Source organism: Ambystoma mexicanum, chromosome 7q (assembly GCF_040938575.1).
Source record: "Ambystoma mexicanum isolate Mex_15411 chromosome 7q, UKY_AmexF1_1, whole genome shotgun sequence".
Classification (NCBI taxonomy): domain Eukaryota; kingdom Metazoa; phylum Chordata; class Amphibia; order Caudata; family Ambystomatidae; genus Ambystoma; species Ambystoma mexicanum.
Window position 1 is genome coordinate 1,003,021,916 of NC_090941.1, and position 14,121 is coordinate 1,003,036,036.

Below are 14,121 nucleotides of genomic sequence, written 5' to 3' on the forward strand. Positions count from 1 at the left end.
AGCTCCCGGTAGCTGTTGGTGTCAAACTAACCAGGCTCTTCTAGGCTACAAGCAGGAGCTAAATAGCTCCCAGCTTCACTTAATTTCGAAGACTGCAGGTTTCTTCATCTCAGTAATTGTCTACTTAGTGTTCATTATTCCTCCTGTACTCTCACTCTTCACAGTAAAAGCTGGGTGGTCTTTTCCTTTAACCACATTACAAAAACCTATGTAAGAGGAGTCTTGTCTCATAGCTGATATGGTGGAATTATGTTTGTGGGTATCGTACAAAGGGAATCCCTCTTTGGGAGGGGAGACCTTGTCCCCAGAAGGGGAGACTCTCCCTGGTCCCACTTAGCGCCACCCCTAGGGGAATGTTGCACAGCGAGATCACATCCCTAGCCTCACCAGGAGAGGCTCTCCTCTGGGTAAAAACTGACGGAATTCCTCGATTTGTCACAATATACATCCTAAATGAGACTGTGCACAGCGTCAGTGTGGCATTGGCTTTAAATTCATATGCATGAAGTGTGTTGTAGTGTTGGTAATGCAGTGATTTCCTTCTTCTTCTTTAACACCTTAGGTGATCCAAATCTAATTTTGAGCTCTTGGAGGGTAGTGGCAAATCATAAAGTAGAAAGCTACAATGGTAACTTGATAGGTTAAGTGACTGTTTCTGAGATGTTATATGTTTAAAACTGTTTGTAAAGCGTATGGCTTGCTTCAATTCTTTATAAAACAAAATAGGTGCAACGAGGCGTGTCTGCCATTGGAGCGGCGGCTATGATGGGGAGAGGGTCCGCCATCTCCTGGCTTTGCAACGCTGCACCACTGATGCCCACGGGAGCTTCAACTGCTCCCCGAGTGTGGGTATCAGAGGCCCGCTGGGATATGGCGGCTGCCTGATACCACGATCACTGCTTTAAGCTGAGCAAATATTAGGTCTGCTGGCTTACAGGCTAACTCACCCCAAGGACTGCTGTACACATGCTAACACCCTCGACGGTCAAGAGGAATACTTCAAAAGGTGGGCTCTGCTAGATTCGCCGACATTGGCTGCACCATTGGACGGATTGAGCAACTGTTCCCCACAGAGCCCCTCCATGAGGCTGTGATGCTTGCTAGCGCTGCTCGCTGGGGATTACTCCACCTACCGGGCTGAGTGGAATAGTGGCAACCTGGTACCTCTTAACAATGTGCACCCTCCTAATGTAGATAAGGGGTTGCACGCAGCCCCTACACGCTGTCCCCCCGACGGATTAGGGTTGATTGTCAGACTTTCCGGAGCAGGAGGAGTGTCCTCCCCTTTTTTTTTTTTTTTTGTGGATGCCGGTCATGGGCAATGATTAGAGACCCTCCGACCCCATTGAGCTGAACTATGTGGTCGGATGCTTTTGTTTATGAGCAGCTGCTATGTTATGATATTTATAATGCACCTGTACACAAGTGTTCCTGGGCGCAACCCCACATGTTGCTTGTGGAGTCCCTGTCTGAGGGTGCACTGATTAACTCCTTTATACCATGCCAAAGTCCTAACTGCTGCATTTCTCTTGATGTTTGCTGTGTAGGTCTGAAGTGGACCAGAGTCCTCCAACAATTTGTCATACGGAGTCCGGAGATTTTCCAGCAACGCATCCGGTAGTTTATGTGCACGCATAGGGCCTGCTAACCACACTGATATAGAACTCCTGATTTATAGTCTCTTGTCTACAGATGTGGCTGGAAACACCATTCTAGTGCTTGAAGGAAATGTTACAGGCGGGTGCTGAGACATACTTTGAGGATTCCACTGTCTCTGATCTGAGTTGTTGCAGCTTTCACAGACCAACGCGACACACTGCCCCAACAGATATTCACCGAAATGAAGACAATGAACCAGCACACACAAGGAACTCATGGGACCGTGCAAGACATTGTCAAGGAACTAAAGGACATTAATACACACCTACACGCAGTCTGAGTGCACCACAGACAATGAGAGGCGTATAAGCGCACTGGGAGACAATCAAGACACTATATAAACTTACCACCCACCATCCCAGATGCAGCCCCTGTTATCCCACCTGCCCCAGGTTCCATGCAGCTGATTCAATACCCAACACCAAATCTCTCGCAGAGACGCATGCAACAGTCACCTTCTCAGTACTGGGATAAAAAGCCCCAACCACAGGGCAGAGTGACTCATTACAGAGGAGCAAGAGTGTTAGAGGGCCAACCCTTTCCTGCTCCCCGGCACAAATGTTTACCTACAATAGGACAGCTCTGACGTGCCCAGTACTATCAGTAACTTTAGACCCAGAAGAAGAACCCTGAGCGGAACTGAAGATAGGGGATTGAACATTTTCTTTTATGGTCGACAGGTGCAACCAAGTCTTGCATTAGGGAAGGTTCCTCTGTCGGGCGAAATAATGGACACGCTAGGATTCTCTGGATCAGTTGTATCTCTTCCTTTCACTGAAGATTTACCCATCACCACAGGTACACAAGAATTGACAGCACCTTTATTGTATTTACGAGATACCTCTGTTAACCTTCTGGGCAGGGATATGGTGAGCAAGTTGAACATGACCATTTCATTCACTGAGGAGGGGATAGTGTGTTCTACCCCAGGCACATATCATGCTAGAACTACTGTGGTAATACAAGTACTTTGTGGCCACAGCGCCCTGCGAGGCGTGTCACTCCACCCAGATTTGTGTGTTCTATGGGGTAACCGTTCTGTTACATTGCATGCCCGGAAATGAGAACAATAAACTATGCATACCTGCAGAATTTTTATTCAGAACAGGCTCCCCCAGAAGGTAACACAAGCACCATTATTACATTAGATTTAGAAGCAGTGATCACTAATATAAACAAAATAATGCTGTCTGGCACAGCCAAGAATGACATCGAATGGAGTACAGTCCTATGTATGGACCCAGCACAGCAATTGCTCGAAGACACCAATGACACAGGAGAGACAGTGTTTCAAATATGTGTATACCCTGTCTGGTAATTATTGAACAGAGAGAAGTACTCCATACTGTGCTCCTTGCTAAGACACTGCCACTTTCCCTCACCTGAAGAAAGATTTAGAGAAAATGCCTGGAGATCTATGGACTAGTAACCCTCACGATGTAGGTCTCTTAAAAGGGATTGGGGCAGTTTACATCAAATTGAAACCAGGGGCAGTGTTGCCCCGCGTCAAGCAGTACCCCATGACCAGAGAAGCAGATGATTGGACTTATTCCACCATTGTAGCATTATGGCATCTGGGTGCTCCAGTGCCATTAGTCCCCATGCAACATGGCTGTGTACCTAGTGACAAAAGCGACAGGGCCGTCGTGGATGATGGTTTTCAGTGGTCCCCAATCCTGCCACCATCCTCTGCAATATCCCCACTGCAGTGACCCATTTCACAGTAATAGATTTCAAGAATGCATTTTTCTCCCCGACTCCAGTATTTCACTGCATTCACCTACAGAGGACAGAGGTTTCAACACACTCGTTTGCCAAAGGGGTATTGTGAGACCTCGAGCATTTTCAGTAGGGTATTACAAATGGACTTGGGGCATTTACAGGTACAGAGCACAGTAATTCAGTATGTAGACGACCTCGTAGTGTGTAGCACTACAGAAGAGCAGTGTAGAAATTACTCAGTGACATTTTTGACTTTGTTGGCGGAGAAGGGATACACGGTCGACAAAGAAATTGCAATACTGCCAGCAAGAAGTACCTAGGGCAGATATAATGAGCAGGATGGAGGAGAGTAACGCCAGAAAGTGCAGCCGCAGTACAAGACACCCCACAGCGGACCACGGTAAATAAAAATGCAGCAATTCCTAGGATTATGTTTGGGGCCTTGATATTTGATTACTCCACCTTAACCAAACCTCTATTGTAGGAGTTAAAAATAAATGCATGTTTTGCTTTTCTGTCACGTGTAATGACCATATAACCACTTACCTTATTACACAGACTAAAAGTTCTTGCACTCAAACAAGAATACACACTTGGAACAATAATTGGAATACAATCGGCTCTTTACAGGCCCTTTTAGTCATACAGAATATAAACCTATAAATAGCTAGTAAGGGGTTATACATAGACCCACACACATATACAAAGATAGCTACAAACTAAAACGACATCACCGTTAGTGCAGTTGAAGGAGACAGCTTCATCTTGGCCACTACGACACTACCTAGTCCCAATCCAGGTAGGCAGAGAGATCACACGTGCAAACTGGGTCTGGAGTAGAGCGTCCTCCCTCTCAGCGAGACTTCATCACCCTGGTTTCCAGTTCTCTTTCTACCACCAGGATACCTCCTCTCTTATGTGGCAAATAATCCCTGCCCCTCCTAGGTTGCCAACCGTCCCTGGCCGAAGGACAGACAGCAAGCATGAGAGGCATATAGTGGAAAAATTCCATCAGTAGTGGGAAAAACCCAGTTTGTGTCTCACGCGTTCGCTCCGAGCACCCCTTATCAATGCACCTGCACATCTCCAACTCCCTTCTTGGCTCGTCCTTGAGCAAACAATACAACAACTATCCTTCATAGTGAGCTCATCTGTTTCATAAAATAATCTTGCGACTGCTGCAGAATAAATGTCTGCTTTCCAACTGAGTTTACAAAAACATAGACTTTCAATGCGGTTTGGAAGTCAATGTCCAAAATGGCTGTGCACCGGCGTCCTGTTTTTCAGCTCCTTTTCGCACACGCATTACAATGCAGAAAGTTAAGGGACCATTTGTCTGTACAGATAAGATGTTAATCTTTTCAGAAACTCCAAAATCAGCAAGGCACCTGTTGTAGCAACACCAGATTACAAAAAAGAATTCTTTCTGTTCAGATTCAAATGGTCAAGTGATGACGGCTGTCCTCACTCAAAAGACATCAATGGGACACAAGCCTTTGGCTTATTAAAGTGGTCTCTTGGACCCAGTAATGCAGGGACATTTTCCATGCGAGCAGGCTTTAGCAGCAGCTGCTTTCGCAGTACAAAAATCCTCCACATTAACAATGGTATGCCTTGTCATGTTATATGTGCAACACGCAGTTTTTGCCATACTAGAGAAATCGAAATCCACTCTCCCCACACACAGCCTCCGGATACGTGGTCATTTTGTTCAACCCTTCCATTTACATAGTGAGATGTCACACTGTCAGTACAGCAAGGGGACGAAGTACATGACTGCGCTACATACAAAGACACTTTAGATGACACTACCCATGTTAGAGAAGACCAACTAAAAGAAGGTGAAGTGCTCTTTGTCGGTGGTTCAGAGATGATTGATCAGAGCACTGGGGCCAGGCACACGGTGGCAGTAGCAGTGAGAATTCAAGATGGTGAGTATGAAGTGATATCTAAGGTACGACTGCCCTCGCACTACTCCTCTCAAACCGCAGAGCTCATAGCACTCATAGCAGCAAGAAATGGAAATATCCAAAGGGTGCTTGGCTACCATTTTACTTGGATTCAGCTTCTGTCACATCGACGGTACAAACAGGCCTCTCCAGATGGCAGAGGCAAGGATAAAAAAAATCAGATGGCACACCCATGCAGCAACACTACACGTCGCCCTACTCTCCAGGTTAATTGGTGTATTAACACTTGTACAGCAGTAGCAGTAGTAATGTGCGCCGCTCACACCAAGAATACAGACTCAATTTCTTATGGTAATGATGCACCAAAAGAAGCAGCATATTAGAAATGGCAAATCCCACAGTGTCCCCTGAGGTAACATTACTGCAGGTAGAACTAAAGACCTGTACAATGCAATCCCATTCTCGGTTATCGAATTACAGGCTCCCCAGCAAGGGAAGGAGTTATGGCTCAAAAGAGGGTATTCCTTATCCCCCACAGATTTAGTTTGAAGACATAATACTTCAGGAAAAGCAATGATGCCCCAGGAATGAATTACAGTTGCCCTTGAGCAGCTGCACTACCCTGCACACGTATCCAAGCAATACGTTGCAGCAGACTTGCAGGAAAAATGGTTCATGAGCAACCTCCAAGAACACCTTTATAATTTCATACTTAATTGTACCACATGCCAAATATACACTACAGGTAGTACCCTTAAAACTTTGAAAGCAACATTGCCCCGCCCATCAGGGCCATTTTGACACTTCCACATTGATTTTGTGGACATGGTTAATGGATGCAGTAACATCTGTTTTCTAATTGTTGTGGTGTGTAGCATACAATATGCTAATGTGAAAGGGGGTTTGTGTAGTGTACAACTGCATTTGGTTCGGCCAAAAAACACTATATCCTTACCCGAAGAAGCATTCGCTGCACCACTCATGTTTCCACTAAGAGTGATGGAGGCATTTACATTGCTGTTGGGATTGAAAACCGGGCCTAATGCAAGCATTTCCAGTGGACATGCTCTCACTGGCAAAGCCAAAAGTTTTACCTTTTTTGAAGGCACGCAATAGGCATTTTCCACGCACTGCCATAGCAGTACTACTTGGCCATAAGATGGCAGTAAATTGCAAATGGTGTTGGCACCTGTTCATACTATGGCAAATGCTCATCGAACGCCTATGTAAAAGCCAAAACCTTTGACTTTGCTCATGCTTGTTCATAACAGTAATTCAGTGCAAGGACACACCTATTGATTACGAATCAAGTGGCAGAAGGCACACTTGGTTTTCACTTCGGTAGCTAGTGAATAGTGGCACTTAAGCCATCACCCCCTTAGAAGTACAAAACAAGGGCAAATAAATCCCCGGATCTCTGTTTTGGGTGGAGGAAGTAGCAAGTAGTTGGTGGAAATGACCATATGGACAACCATGGGCTTTGGTGGCCAATGGGTGGCTAAGAGCATAGTGCTTTCATGTACCCTTGCTGCACCGGTCTCATGACTGTAGAACCTGCTCTTGAGTGGTACGGGCAGATTCACATGTCCATTCCTGACAGCTACTATGACAGTAACTGCAGCCGTAGGTTGCATTTTGATTTTTGCACCTCTGAATCAAAATATCCTAATTGTTGCCTTATCAGTCTGGTGGCAGAGTAATCTCTAACAAAAAGCCATACCTGGTTATGGTATGGTAACTGATAAGATCACACAATTATTAAAGCCACACCCGTTTGATTTCATACGTCTCAACCCTGTGAGCCAAGGTCCGTGATGGCAAAGCAATGTACATTTATGACTGTCTGCTCCCAGTAAGAAAATAGACAAAATTCTGCCTTCCATTTGATTCCCTTGGAGGAGAGGTAACCTCTTAGCACAGGAGCGCTCACCGGAAGATGTCCTAAGCATCCTGCTTCAAAGTGGCCAGGCTCTCACAAGGGTATTGTACACCAAAGAGCTTTTGAAGCCAGTAGGCTTAGGGCTGTGTGGACCTGAAAAGGGGTTCCAACCTCTTGGTTTTCTGTTGGGCTCTCGTCCTTCTCCCCTCCTCCCTCCCTCCCATTTCCTGCAGGACAATGCACTCTGGGTCTGATGCGAGAAGGGCAGAATCACTTGTGACCCCCCAACAAGGATTGGACCCGTTACAGCAGGTTTGCATTTGTTCAATACACAGTGTCATTTTGCTTTTATAATGAAGGGGTCTTACATACTTCCTTCCTAGATACTAATACATCTCTGCACCCCCGAACTGGTCCATTCCAAGGTCCTCTGACATAGAGGTGAAAACAGGTGCTATCGAAGACAGAGGAAAGCACTGCTGCCGAACCATCTCCAAGGCAACGTCTGGGTCAGGCCTCATGGCTTGGTGCACTGAAACCTCGACTCTGTCATAGGAGGTGCAGGAACCCCTGTAAGTGCCAGCCAAACCTGCTGGAGTGTAAGTGCATCAGACAGACTTGCATGTCCAAAAGCTTCTGGCTTGGCATTCGCAGCAACCTGAAGAAGTCCGAATCAGTCTGGATTCCTGCTTCGCTGCCTACTGCTGCAGTCAAACTGCTTCGACCATGCTCTACACCTTTTTGAATCGTCACCTGAGGTGCTGCGTTTGCCACTACTCCTTGCCTCTTCAACCATGTTCGATAACTAACTCATCGCACCAGCAGTGCTATCACCATCTTGACTCTAATCCCAGCTCACTGTTGCATATGTCTTTTGACTCACTGCTTCTTCTAGCACCTCATCGAACCAACAGGACCTTGACTTTGACTCGAAACTGATTGAAACCGCTGGAAGCTATCATGTCAAGCGCGGACTCGACCGAGCAGTAACTATAGTCTCTGTGACGACTCAACCTCTGGGGTACCAGTGATCCAGGGGTGAATATCTGTTTATAAACCATCAATCAGCCCCAGAGCTCTAATATACCAGAAGAGATCTGAACAGATTGGAATAACAAATATATTATAAACCTCCTTGTCCAATTTTGGTAACGTGGACGGAACGGCAGTTTAATCTCTGAAAGAATGTGGATCGTTGGGTTAGTTGCAACACAAAGAAAATACAATTATTACACCATGATCAGTATTGTCAGTCAGGGTGGTATTAAAAATCGTATTCCGTAAAATAATAATAGTTTTAATTTAACCGGAAAAAAGGTCGATTTTAGAAAGTCAGCTCTGTGACCACACAGAGCGGTCTTTCTAAATTGAACTGTCAGACCCTGTGACACGCACAGGGCCGAACGGCACAGTGAGACCCAGAGGAGGCGGAGGTGTGTGTGTACGTGCGTGTGCATGTGTGTGCGTGTGTGTTAGAGGGAGGGGCAGGAGGGCAATGAAACCGGTTAGGTGTTTTTGTGTGCATGTGGTGGGGAGCAAGGAGTAAAGGGGAGCTGGGTGGTGAATTAAAAAACCCTTTTCCGCTTTTTGAAAGTCACACAAAATCGACTGAAATATTTTCAGCCTTCAAAAAGCAAAAAATTACATAGAACCTTAAATATCTACTTTAAGAATCACAACAGTCAGTCTAACAACACTACTGGGAAGGATCAGGGGGACAGAACCACGATGTACCATGTGCTGTAGGTGCTCTTTGTGCTCAACAGGATCGAGTCCAGGAGTCCACTGCGGGTATCGGGCGGCAAGATGGTTCGGAGAGCAAAACTGGACGAACAGCAGCAGGCTGGCCTACACGGTGGCTCAGGAATCCTTGCCTCAGCATTTCCACTGGTTACGGATTGAGGAACTCGACTGGCTCTAAAAAAGTCCTTTAAGGCAGACGTTGGTAGATGCTTATCAAGGCACTTCTTCCATCTTCTTCAATGGGCGTGTGTCTTTTTAAGGTGGACGGCCCAAAGCTGTGGATTGTGTTGCAGGAAAAACCTTCTGGCATGTCCTGTCCAGGAAGCTTGCTGCAGAGCCTAGCGTGGCATGCTGTGTGCTGGCTGGGTACCAGTTCTGGAGTGAATGGAGGGTCCTCTGAGTTCAATATCTCCCTCTGGTCATTGGGAGATGTTTAGGAGAGGGATCTTGCTTCCCTCTTTGGATATCCTGACCTTCCTTCACTGGTGGAAGATGTAAGGCGGACAGTACCTTCAGCCAGGGTCCAAGGTTGAGTTCCTCTTTGTTATTTCTGGCCAAGTCTTCAAGATTTCTGCCAAAAGAGGGACTTGACCCTCTTTTAAAACGAAGTGGGTTTGGTGTAGTCTAAGCCTACCGTAGTTAACCAATACTGGGGTCCCTACCAACAATCTCCTGTATGCGTGAGGTCATAACGGAGTGCTTTGCAAAAGGAAAGGTAAAGGGGTGGAAACCGGAACAAGGTGTGGCCGAACCCTTCTCTCAAATGGAGCTCTGTGCTCACTCCCTTGTGCTACGAAGTCCCAACCATCTTCCTATCTCTTGTGTTCAAACGGTCTCTCTGGTTAATGGTCCTCGTGGTGTGGTCCCCGTTAAAGCAGCATGTCTCCCTTGAAGCTGTGGCAAGAAGACTCTCTGGCTCCTGCCAACTACATTCTCGTACCTTATGAATGGGGTCCCCCTAGCGGGCTGGCCTACTGTAAGCAGACCCAGACATGATGGTTCACTTCCATCGATACTGACGGGCGGGAGCTGGCTTCAGGTTTACACAGTTGCATATGAAAGGGTGTTGGGTTTCTTGCCTCCTTTGTTATCCTCTGCAGCCAGGCCCTGTGTGGGCCTGTTTGAAATACCCACTGTTGGCATGATTATCGCTGCCACCAGCTGCAGAAGAGCAGGCCGGATCCATGGAGACTTTGTCAGTTAATCGGGCCGTGAGGATAGCTCAGGGTCAGCGTCTTGGAAGCAATTAAACGCATAGCAACACAGGATCGAATCCCAGTCTCGCGCTTAGAAACTGGTGTCCGGTATTACGTACATTATAAAAGAATAATTATAATAAGGCTGACAATGTCTGGGGGAAGGTTGGTCCCTCCCCTCCCACCCCCTTCCAGGGGATGACATTGTGCACTCCTCAGCTGTCACATTCCAACTAAATATGATGGCGGCGGACGGTGCCTGTAGATGTTGTCCAGCCCAGAGTACACAGTTCTATGCTTTTGTCATGGTGTGAGCATAGAAAACTGTGTGGATTAGCCCCACACATTTTCCTGCGGTTGGTCTACCACATTCCATTTAATTACAAATTTCGAGCGCACGCCCATCATGCGGATGGTCGAATTCCTCAGTCTCCAACAGACTGGAATGCAGCAGATCTAAACCTGTTGGACCATTCGAACTACATCACATCTAATGCCAACTCAAACCACACAGATCCCCGTCTTGATGCAAATGTGCCACCGCATCGGCTGACCCTGACAAACTATTGCCCCATGAACAACAACATTCTAACCTGACAAATACACCAGGGAAGCCAGCAGTTTTTGCTGTGGCACACAGCAATAAACCTCACTTGCACTCGCCGTTCAGACTCTTACACCAGGGAGACCATGCCGTCCACACTGGACAAAGGACGCTGCAGAGGAACCACATCGAAGCATACGGTACGTATACCTTAGCCCACGTCTGTGGACACAGGCCGCAGGCACGGCCAAACAGCCAGGCACCATAGAATGCAGCTATGGATATGCCCTTCCGGTCTAGCAGCGCACTTAGCCGTCCACACTGACCTGACGTACCTCAACACCTCTGCCACTAGCATACAGGGCCTACCAACGAAAAGAAATTCTGAATTCTGTATAGCTGGCCACACATCGACTCTTCAACAATAGCACTCTATTGCAAACCACCAGCAGCACCCACCCACGTCCCTGACCTTTTGGGCTGCTTAGTCAAGCCTAGCCAGCCACCGAAGTCTTAGACCGGCAAAAATGCACACAAGCATTTCCTAATGTAAAACTATTAGAACCTCCAGCACATTGACTGCGGTCACAGGGCGTTCCAACCACAAAGCGCATTGATGCCATACAAATGGGAAAAGAGCACTATATATTTAACCAAATACAATACTATACCTGGATGAACACTGTTAGGGAGAATGCTCTGTTAAGGCTAATTTCCCAAACCTAGTGAGTCCCCCCAGCAGCTTTGCTGGATTTTTGGGGTTTATTTTTTCTCCTGCTAAGAGTGAGACTCTTTTTCTCCCACTCTTAGGCATGATTTGAGATATCCTATGACTTTGCAATGTGTTTAATGGGCTATGGGGTATTTTACTCCATAGGGTTTCATGTGGTTTTTGGTAAGTGTGTTACACAGCACCCTCAGTGCAGTAACACAGGGGTGCCATAGTGACCCCCAAACATAGACTCCATACCCTGGGACTGACTACTGTCTCCCAGGGCATGTAAAGTCACCATTGACTTTACTAGTCTTAAATTGGGAACAGAACCAGTACAAACCATCATATTGTGGAAGTACTGGTAGGGGTAATTAGATTGCTCCTGGGTCTGTTTTTCGAGGGGGCACTGTGCAGTTTTCCCCCCCCTCTCCCCCCCGTCGAGTTTCTTGCTGGTGGCAGTGGTTACCACGCAAAATATTCCTTAAGAATATTTTCTATGGGATTGTCCCATTCATTTTAAATGCACCACTTTTTGGTGCAATGTTAAAGATGCCGCCGGGTTATTTATTTAATATTTATTCCCCGGTTGGGTCTTTTTGCCAGGACTCGGTTTTAAAATGGCGTTTGTGTTCGCCTCTGTAACTCCAACCCAAGTCGAGCCCTTTGTTCCACTTTTTGGAACCAAAATTGGTGCCACTCTGTCTGGGTCTACAGGATGTGTGGGGGGGGGGGGGTTTAGGCACCCTGGACTGAGTTGCCTCGGCAACTCAAGTCGCACTCTTGTATGATTGGCCCAGTGGTGAGCCGCCCGGCTCACCACCTAGCATGTTTGAGTGACAGCTAGGACTGATGAATGGGGGTTTTCTACATAAAAGCAGGGCTTTTGGGGACTGGAACTTGAGAAGTCGCCACAGGACCAAAGAATCCGAAGAGGGAGAAGCTGAGCCGACCTGCAACGACGACACCACCGGTGGAGCCCTGCTGAACCGTCTCACCACTTCCAACAACAGAGGAGATCTTCATCCCGGATAGTCTTCTTCCTTTGACTGGTGGGGATAACCAGTTTGCCTGCCTTTTCGCCTTCCCGGATCATCTCGTGGCTGCCTTGCCTGTGCCAAGCACCCCGGCAACCGGGATACCACGTTTTACCACTACCGCAAATAAAAGGGTAGTACCTTTTAACCAGAGAACTCTGCGGCTGGTTTCTCCCCTGGTAGTACAACGACCTTCAGCTTTCCTCCACGGCAAGACCATCTCTTCCTCTGGACGACGCCGTGACTTGCACCCGCTGCCAGGAACAACTGCCCCCGCTGGAGGATCCTCTCCACTTTCAAGGTACTGTGTTCGCCTGGCCTCCCTCGCAACGGTCTGTGTGGGGTGACTCTTAAAGCCTCCACTTACTACTTGGGTTGGCCCTAGGCTGGCTAACTGAACTTTTCTGAGCTGAACTAATTCTTTTCTGAACTCCCTGCAAGACTTTTCAAGACTTTTAAACTGTGTGATCTTGGGCGCATTGGCGCTCTGTGCTCTCTAAGAGGGAGCCTGGCCTCTGAACATTTTGCTCACAAGTAGACTTTGACTTTCCTGCCTTGCTGGGTGCTTCTAAAGTATTGTGTTGTGTGCTTTCTTTTCCTAATGTCTGCCTTCTTATTGGAGTGCCATCTTTAGTTAAGCGCTCACCTCTGTCTGGAAATAAGTGGTGTTAACTAAGACTTGTCTAATAAGGAATAAGGGATGTATATATATATATTAATAGTGACTGTGTTTTTGAACTTGCTTACATAATAGTGCTCAAGTGTTTCTAAGTGTGTCTTTAAATAAATAATTATATACTTTGATACCAAAGCTCTGGTCAGTGTTTGCTTGTGCTACTGTATTTTGGTACCTATCTTGTATACTCTATATACTGTCTAACTCTTCTTGAGAGAAGTCTGGCTGCTCAGCCACAGCTACCAGGTAAATCTGGGTGGTACAGACTGCTACCAATTGGGTTTACTGCCAACATCTGTAGTCTTAAGCCTTTTGCAGTAGTCCCTAAAGGAACTGCACAGGTTTCTGCCTAATAAACGCAGCTCTCAGCATTTGCAACCCAGTTTGACAACAAGGAAAGCGCAGAGAAGCCTAGTTCGATGCTGTGGTTACCTAAGACCAAGAAGGTACTATTAAGAGGCCCTTTCCCCCAGGTCCACTTTTGAGACCTGTGACGAACCTGAGGATGTCGTCACTGCTTCTATAGGGGGAGCCCCTTCCCATGAGGCCAGAGAGGTGAAGCTGCTACCCGATAGTCCCCCTGGGGGTGGTTGGGGCGCTGTTCACCCAACTCCTACACCTTTCCATGACCCCCACTCTCTGCACCCCTACTCTCCTATCCCATATACTTCTGTAACATACAGGGAATAGGAAGGACTGATGCGAGGAAGAACAGGGGTAACTAGCATGAGGATCCAACACAGGAAAGGACTGAGGCGAGGAGGAGACGCAGCTCTGCAGGGATCACTCAGGAGAACATACCTGAACAGTTTAGCTTCCAACTACAGACCTTGATAGGAACGAACATGAAAACTGACAACCGGCTTAACCGAACGTGAGATGCTCCAGAGAGGGACCTAGGCTCACAGACCGAGGCAGCCGGAGCAGACCCAGGCGCGGAGACCCTGAAGACGCTGGCTACCCGAAGCTCCAGCAGTGCAGCACTGCAGGAAGACGCAGTCTAGAAAGAACGGAAGAAGTCGCAATGTGTCTGAAGTTGCAGA

General features: G+C 47.2%; 1 protein-coding gene across 1 annotated transcript in view; it reads left to right on the forward strand.

Moving 5' to 3' along the window:
• Positions 1 to 14,121, forward strand: part of PGM2L1 (phosphoglucomutase 2 like 1) — a 1,482,539-nt gene that overhangs the window by 16,064 nt on the left and 1,452,354 nt on the right. The window lies entirely within an intron of this gene.